Source organism: Pongo abelii, chromosome 5 (assembly GCF_028885655.2).
Source record: "Pongo abelii isolate AG06213 chromosome 5, NHGRI_mPonAbe1-v2.0_pri, whole genome shotgun sequence".
NCBI classification, from domain to species: Eukaryota; Metazoa; Chordata; class Mammalia; order Primates; family Hominidae; genus Pongo; species Pongo abelii.
The window spans coordinates 154,881,974-154,902,421 of NC_071990.2; the positions used below are offsets into that span (position 1 = coordinate 154,881,974).

Below are 20,448 nucleotides of genomic sequence, written 5' to 3' on the forward strand. Positions count from 1 at the left end.
GTTTATTCTCTCTGTCTATGAGACAGCTTAAGGGTTTGAGACTGACTCTCACTAAGAGAAACATAAAAACAAGAGGCTGGGGCTGCCTCTGCTTGATAATGGAGTAAAGGCGCCTGCATGGAGAGACATTTACTGTTCTGTAGATAACAGTGCAGTGATATAGGTGTCTGGGGACCAGATGTGACTCCTGTGAAAGGGACATAGCATGAGGTTATCTTGAAAGGAATCTCACTGGACAGCACTGCTTGGAGGGAAGATGTGACCCTAAGAGTGGGTGGGTCGCAAGGGCCAAACACCCGAGGAAGTGGTCATTAAGTTGACAGTCAGAGGCAAGGCACTGCCCTCATGAAGAGGATGTGCCTGCAATGAGGTTTTCTGTTTCCTCATTCCAAGTCCATTTGCAGCTCTTCAGCCTCAGCGCCTATGTGCTGTACTACTGTGCATTGGGAGAACCAGGGCAGCAATCTTAATGGCATTTGTAGAATTGCATTTAGGAGTTGGAGCCCTCTGAAATCGGTCTTACATGGGATATTCTCACACATTCATAGATCATCCCCTAGTGGAATCAGTTATCTGATGTTCCCTGCTTTTAGTCAAGAGGCAGGCACCACCACTGACCGCCTTCTGTGAGTGTGCAGAGATACAGACAGAAGGATCAGGAAAGCAGACAAAGGTCCTTTAGCCCACAAATGCTGTCATAATCTAGGCATTTATAGGCCTTAAGTTGTAAAATTTGAAACGGTGGTATTTATGTTGTTCAAATTTTTTTTATTTTTTAAAACTTGACTGATTTATCAATAAGACCCATGTTAAAAATTACCTTATGATGGTGAATTTGTCAATTTAGCATTGCATTTTTGCAATACAAATGACCAAATTGCCCACACAAGATACAGAAACTGATACTTTAGAAAAGTTATTTTTACAAAGGAACAATAGCCAATTATGGTAGTGTTTTAAAAATTATTCTGAGGCTGGGCACGGTGGCTCATGCCTGTAATCTTTGGGAGGCTGAGCCGGGCAGATCACCTGAAGTCAGGAGTTTGAGACCAGTCTGGCTAACATGGTGAAACCCTGTTTCTACTAAAAATACAAAAAATTAGCCAGGTGTGGTGGTGGGCACCTGTAATCCTAGCTACTTGGGAGGGTGAGGCAGGAGAATCACCTGAACCTGGGAGGCAGAGGCTGCAGTGAGCTGAGATCGCACCATTGCACTCCAGCTTGAACAACAAGAGTGAAACTCTATCTCAAAAAAAAAAAAAATTATTCTGGAGATGGAAAAAATAATGAACATTTAAAAATCTTTTTATGAAATTAGATGATTGACACTGAAACCCAAAGATAAGGTAATACAAACAAAACACAAACAAAATAAAACTATAGTTCAGTTTAATTATAAATAATTAAGGTTAATTATAAATAAATATAAGGTTAAAAAATTCTAAATTTAGCAAACAGTGCATCAACATATTAAAAGACGATTTCATCATAAATACATCCATTATAGAACTAATAAGATAGTTCAACATTAGGAAATAAATGAATAAAATTCATATTAATAGAAAAAAATAGAAAAAACAGAGATAAGTTAACATTTACTAAAAAAGGAATAAATATGTTCATGATACTTCACACTTTAATATGTTAAGTTGTACAACTGTCTATTCTCTATCTAAATTTATATGTGCTTTGCATTTTACTGAATGGACTAAACTCAAAGAGATACAAGTAGCAAATGTGTTTGTCTTTTTGCCCTCAAACATTTTCTGCCTATTTCTCCTTTCCCCATTTCTTTAATGGTATTTGAGGCCGACCCATTCACTTAGAGGTATTAAGGTTTCCAATCAGGTTCAAGCTCACATCTGATGGAAACCTTCTCCTTCTCTCCAGCTCAAGCCCCAGCTATCATTAGTGGGCCTGCAGGAGAGAAGAGTGGGAGGAAGTCTGTTTATTCTGTTCTTCCTTGCTTTTCACTTCCACTTTCCCATCATTTCGATGCTTCCAAGTTTCCCTTTCTTCCTTGGTTACCAAATCCAGGGCATCCAAGTTGAACTCTCCCAAGAACTCTTTTACCAGTTGACTTTGGCGCACTGGTGTGGAAATAAACATCAAGCCAGGGAGGGAGGTGCCAACTTCTCATTCTTACAGAAAACTTCCATCTCTTCAAGCAGATCTCTTGGAGAGCCCTCTTTTGGAGCTCACTGTGAGCAGGGGGCAGCATCTCTCCTCTTTTCTTCATCCATAGGCCAAAAACCTACTTCCAGCACAGGTTCTTTCTTCTAGACGTACCTCAATCTTCTGCTGATGTGGGCTGGACAGGGTGACAACCGGTTGCAATTGCTGGACAATCCCTGGAGAGATAGGAATGGCAGCTTCTTGATCACTCCCTAGAATGCAGAATTCCTACCTACTCCTCTGCTTTGAGGTTCAGACAAAATTTTAAGAACAAGAAATTTCTCATTATATAACTTATTAGGTATATATAGTCCTGGGTTTTCTGGAGTTTAAATCCTGATCTGGGGGCTTTTTTCTAGTTTCTGGACAAAATTTGGGGCAGGCAACCTCATAATTTTTTGTCATTTAAAGATGGTTTTGGCACAGTTTCATAATTACATAAATTTTATAATATCACAATTTCAGCCTTATCTCATTCAAAACTTCCCTCAGGCCCAGCACGGTGGCTCATGCCTATAATCTCAGCACTTTGGGAAGCCAAGGTGAAAGGATTGCCTAAGACCAGGAGTTCTAGACCAGTCTGGGCAACATCGTGAAAACTTATCTCTATAAAAACTTCAAAAATTAGCTGGACGTGGTGGTGCATACCTGTAATCTTAGCTACTTGGGAGGTTGAGGTGGGAGGATTACCTGAGCCTGGAGTCGTCAATGCTGCAGTAAGCCGTGATTGAGTCACCGCACTCCAGCCTGGGAGCCAGAGTAAGACCCTGTCTCAAAAAAATAAAAATCAAAAGATAAAATAAAGCTTCCCTCATCTACAGTGTGGGCACGTTTAGAATCCATACTTCTATGCTATGCAGAATGGTGGAAGGCCAGTCTTCCCCAATTGCTGACCTTTTTCCTCACTTTGCTAAAGCAGGCTGCTTTCGCCAAGGTGGTAAGTACTTACCATAAAAGGTAACAATCTCTGAGTGGCCTCTCATAAGAGGCAGTCTCCTGAGACAAGAGGACCCCCAGCGCTAAGATCATGTGGGATGGACTCTAGAGCCTTGAGCTTGAGGGCAAGTCCCAAGAGGACAGCTGGAGCATGTCCTGCTCACATTAAGGATAAATGTGTAAAACAGAGAAATCTCTGGAGAGATCTACAAAGACTTAAATTTAGTTGGAAATAATTAACAAAATATTACTTTTAACTGCTATGTGTTATGAAGTTGAAAAATTAAAACTAATCATAACTCAAAAATAATTTTGAAATTTAGAAACTATTTTGGACTAAATGATAACAAAAATATAAATCAAATCTTATGGGTACAGCTAAAGCAGTACTTACAAAAAATTTACAGAGCTTCCCTCCCCTTCCCTCCTCTCCCTTCCGTCCCCTCCCCTCCTCTCCCTTCCCTCCCCTCCCCTTGCCTCCCCTCTCCTCCCTTCCTTCCCCTTCCCTTCCCTTCACTTTTTTGACAGGGTCTCACTGTGTCACCCAGGCTGGATTGGTGCAGTGGTGCAATCACGGCTCACTGCAGCCTCGACCTCCTGGGCTCAAGGGATCCTCTCGCCTCAGCCTCCAGAGCAGCTGGGACTACAGGTGTGTGCCACCATACCCAGCAAAAAATTTTTAGTCTTAAATTCTTATTTTAGGAAGACTTCTTAAGGATAAAAGAATGCAAAAGAAATAACGATAATGAAGTCATAATTGAGAAGATCAAAAAGGCACAAGAAACTTTTAAAGAAAAATCAGTTCAACAAACTTTTGACAAAATTGATCAAGATAACAAGAAAACAGTCAGAAGTAAGTTGTTAAGAAATGATTAAGGGGGCACGATTTAGCTACAGTGCATATTAAAAAGATAACATAGAATATCATAATAACTTGGTTGGCTGAAATCTGAAAACTTAGGATGAGTGAACATATTTGTAGAAAAATTATCCAAACTGAATTCAGAATAAATAGAAAGTTGAATCATCTTATATCATTAAAGAAGCTAAATTATTAGTAACAATCTTTACACTTACACAAACACATATTCATATGAATAAGACTAAGACAACCCATAGCAAGGATGATTTATGGATAAGTTACTACAAATTTTCAAAGAATAGGTAATTATGACTTTTAAATCCAAACATTGTATGTTCTCACTCATAAGTGGGAGCTAAGTTAGGAGGATACAAAGGCATAAGAATGATACAATGGACTTTGGGAACTCAGGGGAAAGGGTGAGGGGCGGGTGAGGGATAAAAGACTCCACACTGAGTACAGTATACACTGCTCAGGTGATGGGTACACCAAAATCTCAGAAATCACTACTAAAGAATTTATTCATGTAATCAAACAATGCCTGTTCCCCAAAAACCTATTGAAATAAAAAAAGAAAACTTGAAAAAAAGAAAACAAACCACCACGTTGTAAAAAAAAAAAAAAAAAGTAGAAGTGCAAATTGTGTGTCCCTCTTCTCAATGCAGACACAAGTGACATCATATTGGTACCCTTAAATCAGACATGATGGAATAATTATACCACAGAAATAGGCAAATGTTATAAGTCAGGGTTTTGAAGACAATCAGTTAATTATTTACCTGTATGCCATTGGGTGGGGGAACTTACCTTATTTTGGATTATATTCTAATCAAAACAATATGATATTCACACAGAAAAGAACAAGTATATAAATGGAACAGAATATAGGGACCAACAGTAGATATAAATATATGTGAGAAATTAAAACATGACAAGGTTGGTATTGCAATTCAGTTGCAAAAGAATGGCTTATTAAGTATATGATGTTAATGTAACTAGCAATTCTCTTTTTTAATTATTATTATTATTATACTTTGGGTTTTAGGGTACATGTGCACAATGTGCAGGTTAGTTACATATGTATACATGTGCCATGCTGGTGTGCTGCACCCATTAACTCGCCATTTAGCATTAGGTATATCTCCTAATGCTATCCTTCCCACTCCCCCCACCCCACAACAGTCCCCAGAGTGTGATGTTCCCCTTCCTGTGTCCATGTGTTCTCATTGTTCAATTCCCATCTACGAGTGAGAACATGCAGTGTTTGGTTTTTTGTCCTTGCGATAGTTTACTGAGCATGATGATTTCCAATTTCATCCATGTCCCTACAAAGGACACGAACTCATCATTTTTTATGGCTGCATAGTATTCCATGGTGTATATGTGCCACATTTTCTTAATCCAGTTTATAATTGTTGGACATTTGGGTTGGTTCCAAGTCTTTGCTATTGTGAATAGAGCCACTATAAACATATGTGTGCATGTGTCTTTATAGCAGCATGATTTATAGTCCCTTGGGTATATACCCAGTAATGGGATGGCTGGGTCAAATGGTATTTCCAGTTCTAGATCCCTAAGGAATCCCACACTGACTTCCACAATGGTTGAACTAGTTTACAGTCCCACCAACAGTGTAAAAGTGTTCCTATTTCTCCACATCCTCTCCAGCACCTGTTGTTTCCTGACTTTTTAATGATCACCATTCTAACTGGTGTGAGATGGTATCTCATTGTGGTTTTGATGTGCATTTCTCTGATGGCCAGTGATGATGAGCATTTTTTCATGTGTCTTTTGGCTGCATAAATGTCTTCTTTTGAGAAGTGTCTGTTCATATCCTTTGCCCACTTTTTGATGGGGTTGTTTGTTTTTTTCTTGTAAATTTGTTTGAGTTCATTGTAGATTCTGGATATTAGCCCTCTGTCAGATGAGTAGGTTGCGAAAATTTTCTCCCATTTTATAGGTTGCCTGTCCACTCTGATGGTAGTTTCTTTTGCTGTGCAGAAGCTCTTTAGTTTAATTAGATCCCATTTGTCAATTTTGGCTTTTGTTGCCATTGCTTTTGGTGTTTTAGACATGAAGTCCTTGCCCATGCCTATGTCCTGAATGGTATTGCCTAGGTTTTCTTCTAGGGTTTTTATGGTTTTAGGTCTAACATTTAAGTCTTTAATCCATCTTGAATTAATTTTTGTATAAGGTGTAAGGAAGGGATCCAGTTTCAGCTTTCTACATATGGCTAGCCAGTTTTCCCCGCACTATTTATTAAATAGGGAATCCTTTCCCCATTGCTTGTTTTTCTCAGGTTTGTCAAAGATCAGATAGTTGTAGATATGCGGCATTATTTCTGAGGACTCTGTTCTGTTCCATTGATCTATATCTGTGTTTTGGTACCAGTACCATGCTGTTTTGGTTACTGTAGCCTGGTAGTATAGTTTTAATTCAGGTAGCGTGATGCCTCCAGCTTTGTTCTTTTGGCTTAGAATTGACTTGGTGATGCGGGCTCTTTTTTGGTTCCATATGAACTTTAAAGTAGTTTTTTCCAATTCTGTGAAGAAAGTCATTGGTAGCTTGATGGGGATGGCATTGAATCTATAAATTACCTTGGGCAGTATGGCCATTTTCACGATATTGATTCTTCCTACCCATGAGCATGGAATGTTCTTCCATTTGTTTGTATGCTCTTTTATTTCATTGAGTAGTGGTTTATAGTTCTCCTTGAAGAGGTCCTTCACGTCCCTTGTAAACTGGATTCCTAAGTATTTTATTCTCTTTGAAGCAATTGTGAATGGGAGTTCACTCATGATTTGGCTCTCTGTTTGTCTGTTGTTGGTGTATAAGAATGCTTGTGATTTTTGTACATTGATTTTGTATCCTGAGACTTTGCTGAAGTTGCTTATCAGCTTAAGGAGATTTTGCGCTGAGATGACGGAGTTTTCTGGATATACAATCATGTCATCTGCAAACAGGGACAATTTGACTTCCTCTTTTCCTAGTTGAATACCCTTTATTTTCTTCTCCTGCCTGATTGCCCTAGCCAGAACTTCCAACACATGTTGAATAGGAGTGGTGAGAGAGGGCATCCCTGTCTTGTGCCAGTTTTCAAAGGGGATGCTTCCAGGTTTTGTCCATTCAGTATGATATTGGCTGTGGGTTTGTCATAGATAGCTCTTATTATTTTGAGATACGTCCCATCAATACCTAATTTATTGAGAGTTTTTAGCATGAAGGGTTGTTGAATTTTGTCAAAGGCCTTTTCTGCATCTATTGAGATAATCATGTGGTTTTTGTCTTTGGTTCTGTTTATATGCTGGATTACATTTATTGATTTGCGTATATTGAACCAGCCTTGCATCCCAGGGATGAAGCCCACTTGATCATGGTGGATAAGCTTTTTGATGTGCTGCTGGATTCAGTTTGCCAGTATTTTATTGAAGATTTTTGCATCAATGTTCATCAAGGATATTGGTCTAAAATTCTCTTTTTTGGTTGTGTCTCTGCCAGGCTTTGGTATCAGGATGATGCTGGCCTCATAAAATGAGTTAGGGAGGATTCCCTCTTTTTCTATTGGTTGGAATAGTTTCAGAAGGAATGGTACCAGCTCCTCCTTGTACCTCTGGTAGAATTTGGCTGTGAATCCATCTGGTCCTGGACTCTTTTTGGTTGGTAAGCTATTGATTATTGCCACAATTTCAGCTCCTGTTATTGGTCTATTCAGAGATTCAACTTCTTCCTGGTTTAGTCTTGGGAGAGTGTATTTGTCGAGGAATTTATCCATTTCTTCTAGATTTTCTAGTTTATTTGCATAGAGGTGTTTGTAGTATTCTCTGATGGTAGTTTGTATTTCTCTGGGCTCGGTGGTGATATCCCCTTTATCATTTTTTATTGTGTCTATTTGATTCTTCTCTCTTTTTTTCTTTATTAGTCTTGCTAGCGGTCTATCAATTTTGCTGATTATTTCAAAAAACCAGCTCCTGGATTCATTAATTTTTTGAAGGGTTTTTTTTGTCTCTATTTCCTTCAGTTCTGCTCTGATTTTAGTTATTTCTTGCCTTCTGCTAGCTTTTGAATGTGTTTGCTCTTGCTTTTCTAGTTCTTTTAATTGTGATGTTAGGGTGTCAATTTTGGGTCTTTCCTGCTTTCTCTTGTGGGCATTTAGTGCTATAAATTTCCCTCTACACACTGCTTTGAATGTGTCCCAGAGATTCTGGTACGTTGCGTCTTTGTTCTCGTTGGTTTCAAAGAACATCTTTATTTCTGCCTTCATTTCATTATGTACCCAGTAGTCATTCAGGAGCAGGTTGTTCAGTTTCCATGTAGTTGAGTGGTTTTGAGTGAGTTTCTTAATCCTGAGTTCTAGTTTGATTGCACTGTGGTCTGAGAGACAGTTTGTTATAATTTCTGTTCTTTTACATTTGCTGAGGAGAGCTTTACTTCCAACTATGTGGTCAATTTTGGAATAGGTGTGGTGTGGTGCTGAAAAAAATGTATATTCTGTTGATTTGGGGTGGAGAGTTCTGTAGATGTCTATTAGGTCCGCTTGGTGTAGAGCTGAGTTCAATTCCTGGGTATCCTTGTTAACTTTCTGTCTCGTTGATCTGTCTAATGTTGAGAGTAGGGTGTTAAAGTCTCCCACTATTATTGTGTGGGAGTCTAAGTCTCTTTGTAGGTCACTCAGGACTTGCTTTATGAATCTGGGTGCTCCTGTATTGGGTGCATATATATTTAGGATAGTTAGCTCTTCTTGTTGAATTGATCCCCTTACCATTATGTAATGGCCTTCTTTGTCTCTTTTGATCTTGGTTTAAATTCTATTTTATCAGAGACTAGGATTGCAACCCCTGCCTTTTTTTGTTTTCCATTTGCTTGGTAGATCTTCCTCTATCCCTTTATTTTGAGCCTATGTGTGTCTGTGCACGTGAGATGGGTTTCCTGAATACAGCACACTGATGGGTCTTGAGTCTTTATCCAATTTGCCAGTCTGTGTCTTTTAATTGGAGCATTTAGTCCATTTACATTTAAAGTTAATATTGTTATGTGTGAATTTGATCCTGTCATTATGATGTTAGCTGGTTATTTTGCTCATTAGTTGATGCAGTTTCTTCCTAGTCTCGATAGTCTTTACATTTTGGCATGATTTTGCAGCGGCTGGTACCAGTTGTGCCTTTCCATGTTTAGTGCTTCCTTCAGGAGCTCTTTTAGGGCAGGCCTGGTGGTGACAAAATCTCTCAGCATTTGCTTGTCTGTAAAGTATTTTATTTCTCCTTCACTTATGAAGCTTAGTTTGGTTGGATAGGAAATTCTGGGTTGAAAATTCTTTTCTTTAAGAATGTTGAATATTGGCCCCCACTCTCTTCTGGCTTGTAGAGTTTCTGCCGAGAGATCCGCTGTTAGTCTGATGGGCTTCTCTTTGTGGGTAACCCGACCTTTCTGTCTGGCTGCCCTTAACATTTTTCCCTTTACTTCAACTTTGGTGAATCTCACAATTATGTGTCTTGGAGTTGCTCTTCTCAAGGAGTATCTTTGTGGTGTTCTCTGTATTTCCTGAATCTGAATGTTGGCCTGCCTTGCTAGATTGGGGAAGTTCTCCTGGATAATATCCGGCAGAGTGTTTTCCAACTTGATTCCATTCTCCCCGTCACTTTCATGTACACCAATCAGAAGTAGATTTGGTCTTTTCACATAGTCCCATATTTCTTGGAGGCTTTGTTTGTTTCTTTTTATTCTTTTTTCTCTAAACTTCCCTTCTCGCTTCATTTCATTCATTTCATCTTCCATTACTGTTACCCTTTCTTCCAGTTGATCGCATTGGCTCCTGAGGCTTCTGCATTCTTCGCTTAGTTCTCGAGCCTTGGCTTTCAGCTCCATCAGCTCCTTTAAGCACTTCTCTGTATTGGTTATTCTAGTTATACATTCGTCTAAAGTTTTTTCGAAGTTTTCAACTTCTTTGCCTTTGGTTTGAATTTCCTCCTGTAGCTCGGAGTAGTTTGATCGTCTGAAGCCTTTGTCTCTCAACTCGTCAAAGTCATTCTCCGTCCAGCTTTGTTCCATTGCTGGTGAGGAACTGCGTTCCTTTGGAGGAGGAGAGGTGCTCTGCTTTTTAGAGTATCCAGTTTTTCTGCTCTGTTTTTTCCCCATCTTTGTGGTTTTAACTACTTTTGGTCTTTGATGATGGTGTTGTACAGATGGGTTTTTGGTGTGGGTGTCCTTTCTGTATGTTAGTTTTCATTCTAACAGACAGGACCCTCAGCTGCAGGTCTGTTGGAGTTTGCTAGAGGTCCACTCCAGACCCTGTTTGCCTGGGTATCAGCAGCGGTGTGTGCAGAACCGTGTATATTCGTGATCTGCGAATGCTGCTGTCTGATCGTTCCTCTGGAAGTTTTGTCTCAGAGGAGTACCTGGCCGTGTGAGGTGTCAGTCTGCCCCTACTGGGGGGGTGCCTCCCAGTTAGGCTGCTCGGGGGTCAGAGGTCAGGGGTCAGGGACCCATTTGAGGAGGCAGTCTGCCCGTTCTCAGATCTCCAGCTGCGTGCTGGGAGAACCACTGTTCTCCTCAAAGCTGTCAGACAGGGACATTTAAGTCTGCAGAGGTTACTGCTGTCTTTTTGTTTGTCTGTGCCCTGCCCCCAGAGGTGGAGCCTACAGAGGCAGGCAGGCTTCCTTGAGCTGTGGTGGGCTCCACCCAGTTGGAGCTTCCAGGCTGCTTTGTTTACCTAAGCAAGCCTGGGCAATGGCGGGCGCCCCTCCCCCAGCCTCGCTGCCGCCTTGCAGTTTGATCTCAGACTGCTGTGCTAGCAATCAGCGAGACTCCGTGGGCGTAGGACCCTCTGAGCCAGGTGCGGGATACAATCTCCTGGTGCGCCGTTTCCTAAGCCCATTGCCCATTGGAAAAGCGCAGTATTCGGGTGGGAGTGGCCCGATTTTCCAGGTGCCGTCTGTCACCCCTTTCCTTGACCAGGAAAGGGAACTCCCTGACCCCTTGCACTTCCTGAGTGAGGCGATGCCTCGCCCTGCTTCGGCTGGCGCATGGTACGCTGCACCCACTGTCCTGTACCCACTGTCTGGCACTCCCTAGTGAGATGAACCCGGTGCCTCAGATTGAAATGCAGAAATCACCCGTCTTCTGCGTCCCTCATGCTGGGAGCTGTAGACCGGAGCTGTTCCTATTCGGCCATCTTGGCTCCACCCCTCTGTAACTAGCAATTCTTCAACAAAATCAGAGATACACTCTCAGCTTACATTACATAGAAAATAAGTTCTAGTTAGACTAATCACTGATACAAAATGGAATGATAAAAATTTTAAAAGAAAGTTTGTAAGGTACTTGTATATGATTTGGTTGAAAGAGTAAAGAAATTATGGAAGAAAAATTTTACCAACCTCCAATTTTAGAATATATATGGCAAAAGTCAGCTAAGAAAACTTAAAAAAGGTAGAAAAAGTATTTGTAACAAACATTTATTATCCCTAGCATAAATTCTTCCTAGAAATTTATAATTAAAAAATAAAGGCTAGGGGCAGTGGTTCACACTTGTAATTCTAGCACTTTGGGAGGTTGAGGCAGGAGGATCCCTTGAGGCCAGGAGTTCCAGACCAGCTTGGGCAACATAGCAAGACCCCATCTCTAAAAAGAAAACAGACAAACAAAAAACAATACTAGAGTAAAAAGCAAACATAAATAGGCATGACAAAAGAAAAACTACAAACACCTAATAAAATTATGAAAATGTACATAATTCAAATGTAGTCTGAGAAATGAAATGAAAGCAACTGTTAAATATTATTTTTACCATTCAACCAAAATTAAAGGAACACGTAAGATCAAGGCTAGTGAAATGTAGGGAAACTAGCTTCTGCAAGTATTATAGCATTAAATTTCTCTAGCTTTTTTTAAGAAAGCAATTTGGCAATAGTTACTAAAAGTAAGAAAACACAACAGCACACATGCACGTTTTTAGGAGACAATTTTCTATGGGTCTGCCATACTTCTGTACTTCTTGAAAGCAGAGACACTGATTGCCTTTGTTCCAAACTATATTTTCAAAAATACTTGTATCGTGAAGAACCTTGGAAGACAGAGTTGGTGTCTCCATCTGGAGCAAAAAGCAGATGCGTTTACTGCTAATTATGAGAGATTCACGTTTCTTTTATTTTTCTTTCTTATTTATTTATTTATTTATTTTATTTTTTTGAGACAGAGTCTCGCTGTCACCCAGGCTGGAGTGCAATAATGCAATCCCTGCTCACTGCAACCACCGCCACCTGGTTCAAGCGATTCTCCTGCCTCAGCCTCCTGAGTAGCTGGGATTACAGGCATGCACCACCACACCTGACTAATTTTTGTATTTTTAGTAGAGACGGAGTTTCCTCATGTTGATCAGGCTGGTCTCAAACTTTTGACCTCGTGATCTGCCCGCCTTGACCTCCCAAAGTGCTGGGATTAGAGGCATGAGCCACCGTGCCTGATCTCAAGTTTCTTAAGTTTAGTTTCCTCTGTTGTAACCAAACCCACCGTGAGTGCCTGGCCCCTTCTACATCACACTATGGGAATTGCGACTTGAGGAACAGGTGGAAATGCTACTGCTATAAGTAATAAACCACTGTTTTTCTCTCACCCTTGGATCTCATGTCATCTGCCAACATTCATGAAATTGTCGCAGGTTACCTTGTCAGCTTGCAGGAAGGGAGAAAATCTGAATTTTCACAGTTCTTGACACTTTTGGCCCAGCAAACATGTTTTTTTAAGAATCTATGCTATGGAAATAAAAATAATAAGGCATAAAAATATAATAATAAGAAAAAAATGGTCAAATAACTAGAAACAATCTGGACGTGCATCCATATTGAAATGAAACCATTTGTACTCTACTTATTCAATATTATGAAGCACAACAAATGAAGTTGAATTTATATCTTTTGAAATTTAGCGTAACTATTCACATAAGAAAAACTAATTGTGAAAACAAGCTGAGATCAATGTGTTTGATTCCATTTTCTGTAAATTAAAACAAAATGAAACTGATCTAAGTGTTTGAACATGGAAAGAGGTCTAGAATTTCTTATCTTTGATTAATTGAAGGGAAAGCCCTTTCTAAATTCTACCAATTATTTTCTATGAATGTTTCAATTTTCTGGCTGCAAGTAGCTTGCCTTGGGAGTTCTGACTGGGAATCCCCAAACCAAGACCATGTCCATAAGGCTGTTTGCATTAGGTGGAGCCAGGTCGAAGCTTTGTACCAGCTAAGACAATAGGTCTGGCATCTTTGTAAGAAATTTGGTGTCAACTTAAGAGTCAAATTACTGGCATTTCCACGGAAGTTTAAAACATTTTCTCAATTGAGTTAACCGGGATAACATTGCACAAATTTAGTTTTCTGCCTGGAACATCCAGGACCAAACCATGCATTCTCCTAAACTGAAATTCCAACTTTAGTGTGGTCTCCACACACTCCCTTTTATTTTCTGGTGGTGGCCCAAAACCATCCCTGCTCATGCGGGGCCCAGATTTTCCCTTTCTTCCTTTCTTCAGGATTTAGGAAGACTTGGTGCAAATACATAAGCAGCTCAGATTGAGGCTGGTAATTTAAATCTGAAATCCAGCTGGGTATGACACCTTGGCTTTAAATCTTGGCTTCAAACCTGGCTTTAACTCCCATTACCACCATCAAATATAACACTTGGAAACGCTGACCTGGTTGACTCAACCCCACTGTTGAAAGGGAAATATCCCGGAAAGCAAGAGTAATTTCAAAATCACACAATAATGGGATCACTTGGTCCTCAACAGGGCTTAAAACCTCCCTGAATTTCCTTTTCCGTCCACCTGACTCACCCCAAAGCTGCTCCCATGCCCATCATTCTTCAGGCCACAATTTTTCTGTAACCTTTGTGAATCTCACATTTTCCTCATACCCTCTTGCCTTCCTCCAGTTCTTTCTCACAAAAGCCAAAACACCACCAGGTCTAATAAGAAAGGTCCTCCATAAAGCAGAGGGGGTAGAAAAGAGAACCAAATGGGACAAATTAGAAGATCCTCTATGAGGGTAGGGCAAAGGAAGGCTGGGAGCACTTGTATAAGTTAATGATTTTTATACTGACATAGGGACAATTAAATATTCATCTTTTTAATATTAAACAGAGAGTATAATTATATGATCAATCTTAAAGTCTGTGGATTTGAAGCCACTAGCAGATTCCTAGGTCATCAAACATCTGTATCTATTGCTCACATAGACTACAGACAAAGCTTTTATATTCCTGAACAAGAGAAACTGTTTTTCTTAAGCAGCCAGCCATAGATATTCATTACCCTTATTCCTCCATTAATACTTGTTTGATGAACAGATTCTAGAACTTCAGTTTCCATTTACACAAGGTAGCTGTTGACAGAAATGCTTAGAATAAATTACTTTACATTCAATATAAAATCAATAGATATAAAGGGGTAGCCTTAGAAAACTCACAAAAGTGGTGCATTCTGGGTTTTTTTCTTCCATATATACTTTTTTGGGAAGAAAGATAAGGGGACTATTTTTGACTTCAGAAATAAACTCCAATTATCATAATCAGATGACCAAGTAATGGAAACTAATAAGTCCCTTCTCAGTCCTGCAGTTTCACACTCAATAAGAGATTGCAAAGTGCTGAAAGGTTCATTAGAGTCAGTCAATGCACATCAATGAGGCTTCCACCCAAAAAAAGAGGACTCTGAAAGCAACCAGCTGTACAGTGAAGGGAGCCATGGATAATTCACAGAACTTTAATGTTGTTTAAAAACAAAAACTAGAAATGGTGTCACAGTAGTTTTCAACTTACAGAAAGATAAATCAACAGATGAGAGCAGCAGGAAAACCAACAGAGTGGGTCAGATGGAGACATCCTGTAACGTAAAAGATAAAGATTATAGCAGAGAAGGGATATCCTGTAGAAAACATTTAGAAGATGGCCTTTTTTCTATCAACTAAATTCAGAAAAATATAAACTATATGGAATGAGAAATAAAAGACAAGATACAACAAAAAGATGAAGGAGGAGCTAAGAGGCATATACAAAATTAACAGAAAAGTGAGTGAAGTGAAAAAGATGTGTTTAAATTAATAGACTTACAGAGTTTCCATATACACCTTGTTATGCACTGAATTATATGAGCCCAAAGTTCATATGTTGAGGCTCTAACCTCAAATGTGACTGTATTTGGGCATAGTGTCTTGAAGGAGGTAATAAAGGCCCCCTTGAATGAGGTCATAGGGTGGATCCTAACCCAGAAGACTGGTGTCCTTGTAAGAATAGGAAGAGATACCAGGAGTGAGTACACACAGAAGACAGGCCACGGCAGGACACAGGGAGAAGGTGGTGTCTACAAGCTGAGGAGAGAGGCTGCACCAGAAACCAACCCTGCCAGCAGTTTGATCTTGGACTTCAGCCTCCAGAACTGTGAGAAAATAAACTTCTGTTGTTTAGGTCCCCCCAGCATTTTAATATGATACAGCCCTAGTAGACCAATACACACCTCAAGCAGTGACAGGCAGAACTGAAACTGGAGAAAGTTAAAAGACTAATATGGAGGCTGGGTGTGGTGGCTCATGCCTATAATCCCAGCACTTTGGGAGGCCGAGGTGGGCGGATCACCTGATGTCAGGAGTTCAAGATCAGCCTGGCCAACAGGGTGAAACCCCGTCTCTACTGAAAATACAAAAATTAGCTGAGCGTTGTGGCACATGCCTGTAGTCCCAGCTACTTGGGAGGCTGAGGCAGAAGAATTGCTTGAATCCAGGAGGTGGAGGTTGCAGTGAGCAGAGATTGCACCACTGTACTCCAGCCTGGGCAACAGAGCAGGATTCCGCCAGAAAAAAAAAATAAATAAAAATAAAAAAAGACTATACAGAAGAATCATAACTTCAGAATCTTTTTCAGAATGTGGAGAAAAATAAAAACCAATTGACAGAAGGGAGCAGGGAGATGTAAGACTTGGGAGACAGAGAATAGGGATTCAGCTTATAGGTATTGGGTATATTTTTTATAGAAAAAATATAACAAAAAAAATTTTAAAGGACTTAAAGGATTCGTTTAAACCACAAATATTACAAATAAAAATGGATCCTTATAAGCAAACATATTTAATTATAAGAGACCAATACTTTCATGTAGCCTGATAGTATTATACAATTTCAAGATTAAGAAAAGAATCTTGTGGTTCCCAACTGTGTGCCAAGATGTCTGAGGGTATTGCCATAAACTGACACAATGGGATATTTTCAGTTGTTGAGAGAAACAGAGGAATACAGGACATCTTTTGTATATGTGTAAATTACTAGCTTAAGGTAGTTCATAAATCTGATTGTACTTCATTTCTTTCTATGATGTCACATTTTTGCGAAACTGGATTTTTGATGGGTGTTTTGATAAAAAAAGCACATCCTATATGAAAATCGATGTGTAACAAGAAATGAGGCTGGAGGTGTCCAATCTGATTTCAAGGTTTGAGAAGTTATGGCTGTGATCAGCAGGCACACATGCTTCATTAATATGTAATTGTGATTATTGAATAGTTTAAGGGTGGTTATTAAGAAATATTAAATTATTCAAGGGTGCCATGAACCAAGAAAGTTTGGGAACCTCCAATTAAGCAGAAGGGCATTTGAGCAGGAAAAAAAAGAGAATACAAAATATTTATTATAAAAATAATAAAACTTAGCTGGTCTCAGTCTTATCCCACGAAAGTAAACCCCAGATGGCTAAAGAAGTTTCTATTAATATGTAGGCAAATTAATCTCATTTATTTTCAGTTTTTTTGATGAGAGTATGTTCATGGTATACATTTTCTTAGTTCTGAATGCCTGCTATTGCCTTTTCGATAAAAATAATTACTAAAAGATATTAACAGAAGAGGTATTTAAACTAAACAAGAAATAAATCAAAATTACTAAGCTGTGAGATCATAATATAAATTTATCTAAGGCATTTATTTATATATATATATATGGTTTCAAATCCATTTAAAGGACAAATAAGCTATTTAAAAAGAAGACAAAACGCTTAAAATACCTTTTTCTTTTGAGACAGGGTGGAGTGTAGTTTTATGATTTCAGCTCACTGCAACCTCCGCTTCTGCCTCCCAGGCTCAAGCAATGGTCCTTCCACCTCAGCCTTCTGTGTAGCTGGGACTACAGGCACATGCCATACACCACCATCCTGGGATAAATTTTGTATTTTTTGTAGAGACGGGGTTTTTTATGTTGCCCAGGCTGGTCTCATACTCCTGAGCTCAAGGGATCTGCTCGCCTTGGCTTCCCAAAGTGCTGGGATTACAGGCGTGAGCCACCGCGCCTAGACTTAAAATATATTTTAATAATTAAAATGTATGTCTACAACGCTACTTTTTCAGATGATATATGCTAATATGATCAACACAAATATTTTATCTGTTAAATTTCTATTAAAATCTCTTTTTTTCATGCTTTCTTGAGAGAATACCATGTGCCAAGTACTTATGAGATGTTGGACCAATTTCCTAATGTGTAAAGATTTCTTATGACATTTTATTTACTCTCTAGCTTATTTACAGAATAAATGTTTAGAAGTTATAAAAGAGTAATTTTTAATCCTGTTTATATATGATTATAAATTGAAATAAAAAGAACCCAAGAGAATGTGATTTTATTTGATTTTTGAGATTTCAAAACATAATATGTAGGAAAATATAGAGTAAAACATCTGACTTTCATACTTTCTGTGTTGAGTTTAGTAATAGAAATTTATGAAATAAAAATATTAAGAAAAGTACAAGCAAAAATTAATATTCTTCCTAGCTAATTTAAAATGCTGGACATCTTTATAATATGCATTTTAATGATTTCATAAATAGCAAATTGTAACAAGTTAGGCACATGCACTTGGCCTTTATTTTTATATTACTCACTTATCAAACTATTTTTTTAGATTTCTAAGATGTTGAGGTAGGAGAATGGGGTCTGGAGACAGGGAGCCTGAGGCAAACCTGCAGCTGACTTCTTGGAATTGGACTGAGAGGAAAACCCTACTTCTCCATGCCCAAGTGACAAGACTTCAGAGGCCCTTCCCTCTACAAAACCCCGTCCCCCCATGTCAGAAATGGGAAATGCCTCTGATTGGTCTGGGCCAAGCCTTCACTTCAGCCTCTGATTGGTCATGGACCAAGCCTTTATTTGCATAGGGTGTAACCAATTGGAGGCCTCTAAAAGGTACCTAAGGGTTTTACCAAGTTATTTTAGTCTAATAAAAATCCCAAAGAACAGTGCAATCAGGGCCCTTGAGCTGCTTGCTGTAGCCCACTCCCACTCTGTGGAGTGTACTTTTGCTTCAATAAATCTGTGCTTTCCTTGCTTCACTCTTTGTTGCTTTGTTTGTGTATTTTGTTGAATTCTTCATTCAACAAGCCAAGAACCTGGACAACTCGCAGCCAGGACTTTCCATCTGGTAACGTTGTCTATCTTTCAACCAAAAAAGTACCATGAGCTAAAATAAATTAGTCCTAAATATACAGATTTGTTTTAAATTCAACAATATAAATGTCAAAAATTATCCCAAAAACTTATACATGTAAAATATTAAGATAATAATAAAAATAGGGCTTTACTCAATTATTTTTTGGAAATAGGCAGAAGTGAAATAATTTTGGCAGATGTAGATTCTGTTTTTAGGTTTGAGACTAATGTGGTCTTGCTTATATTAGAGGAACGTTCATATCCTCGTCAGAGCCTTTCCCACAAATCCCTGATTGGTTTAAGAACAGTAGGAGTTTGAGTTTAGTAGGGTTTTGCAATATGCTGGGGACGAGAGCCCTTGATACTGCCCCTCTTAAACTGCAGGCATGAGTGCATTTCTGGCACCTACCACGTGGTTCTTTGAAAAAGCAAGATCCCTGGGAATATACATCTCAAATTCCTTTCTAAAATATGACAGGTTGGTGAAGTTCATTTTCATGATCAATGTCTTGCTAATGTTTTGAGATTTTATGGACAAAGAAAAATTTACAGATGTGTATGTATTTTGCTGCCAGTAAATGAACCACTTTTAAAAGAGTACTCCTTTGAGTTTTTTATAGGTCTGAAATACATGCAAATAGTTAATATATTAATATTTTATATACCAGTGCTTTTCAAACTTTAATGTGCCTAAGAATGACTTAAGCCTTTGTTAAAATGTAGATTCTAGTTCAGAGATCTAGATTCTCCTGTTCCAGGGACTTTGAATAGCAAGGATGAGAACGATGACCAAATTCAAGTGTAACTGAAAATGAAGACATGGAAGTGAAGAGCCTTATGAACCAATATGAGAGTTTTTAACTCTATTTTGGAAGCTAAAGGAATTTGATCTGTCATGACCATATTTTTATTTTAGAGAAATCACTCTGGAAGTTGTTTGAGTATGTATTGGAGAGGAATTGGCCTAGAGCCAGAGAAACTACCTAGTAGACAAAAAGTAATCTAATTACCCAGGTAGAGCCCGATTAAAGGCTGCAGGTCCAAGGACCACAGAGAGCCAATCTATAGATGACACTAAACTTGACAAAAATATAGTGCCAGTTAAGCCAGACTTTCACTTATGGCCTTAGGTAACTGATGAAAAGTAAAATGATCCTGCTTCTTGCAACATAGGCTATACATTTGAGCACAAAATAGGACATCATGTCTTGTTTCTCCTAATGTATGTCTTGTTGATTTTTGTTGGAGGTAGAGGTGAATACTATAAGGGGCAACTTAGACCTCATATTTGACCACAAGACCAGCCAACTGAAGCCTCTTGAAGTTTGAAGTTTCTTTTTACCATCTGTTTCCTTCTAAACTGGAATAGTGCAGGGGGTAGTACATTAACATGGGAGTGAACTGTGCTTTACCATCTAAATATGAACCTTTAAATATACCTCCTGAGATACGGCATAGTTCATGAAATTGATGCAGTGAAAAAAGCCACTTTTAGTATATCAAACTAAAGTATCTAGATGGCTAGTAAATACTAGTGACTAATGTTATCTGGTAATGAATGAAGAAGACTTTGAAGTAAAACAGAATTCCAAATAAGTAAAAATGCAGTTTTCTATCACTAAACATAATCAGTCCTTTATTTTGGACATAAAGAATATGCTAGACATATTCTAGCTAGGTTTGGTATGCCAACAAAAATTGAGGTTGAACCAACATTTAGAGAGTATTTGTTTGAAGAGGGCCTAAGTAATGGCCTTGTATTTTCACTCACATGTATATAACTGTAGGTGGGATTTTGAATACATTTACAAGAAATTAAACAATAAAAGAAATCAGATAATGGAAAAGAGAAAGTGTTCATTATAACTCTCTTTATCTGGAGAGTCTTATCTAACACATATAAGTAGGAGTGTCAAGGAAATACTTTTATTTGAATAGACATTTTTGAATTAACTCTGGATGTTTTTCTCTTCTTGGTAGTCTGATTTCTCCTCTTGCATATTCTTTCCACCATTTTTAG

At 38.7% G+C, this 20,448-nt stretch overlaps 1 long non-coding RNA gene across 1 annotated transcript in view; it reads left to right on the plus strand.

Annotated features, from left to right (window-relative positions):
* Positions 1-18,331, plus strand: part of LOC134761574 (uncharacterized) — a 103,389-nt gene extending 85,058 nt beyond the window's left edge. The window contains exons 3-4 of the long non-coding RNA XR_010140381.1: positions 3,640-3,964; positions 17,905-18,331. This is a non-coding gene — a long non-coding RNA (uncharacterized LOC134761574). The remainder of the gene's footprint in view (positions 1-3,639; positions 3,965-17,904) is intronic.
* Positions 18,332-20,448: the final 2,117 nt, after the last annotated feature.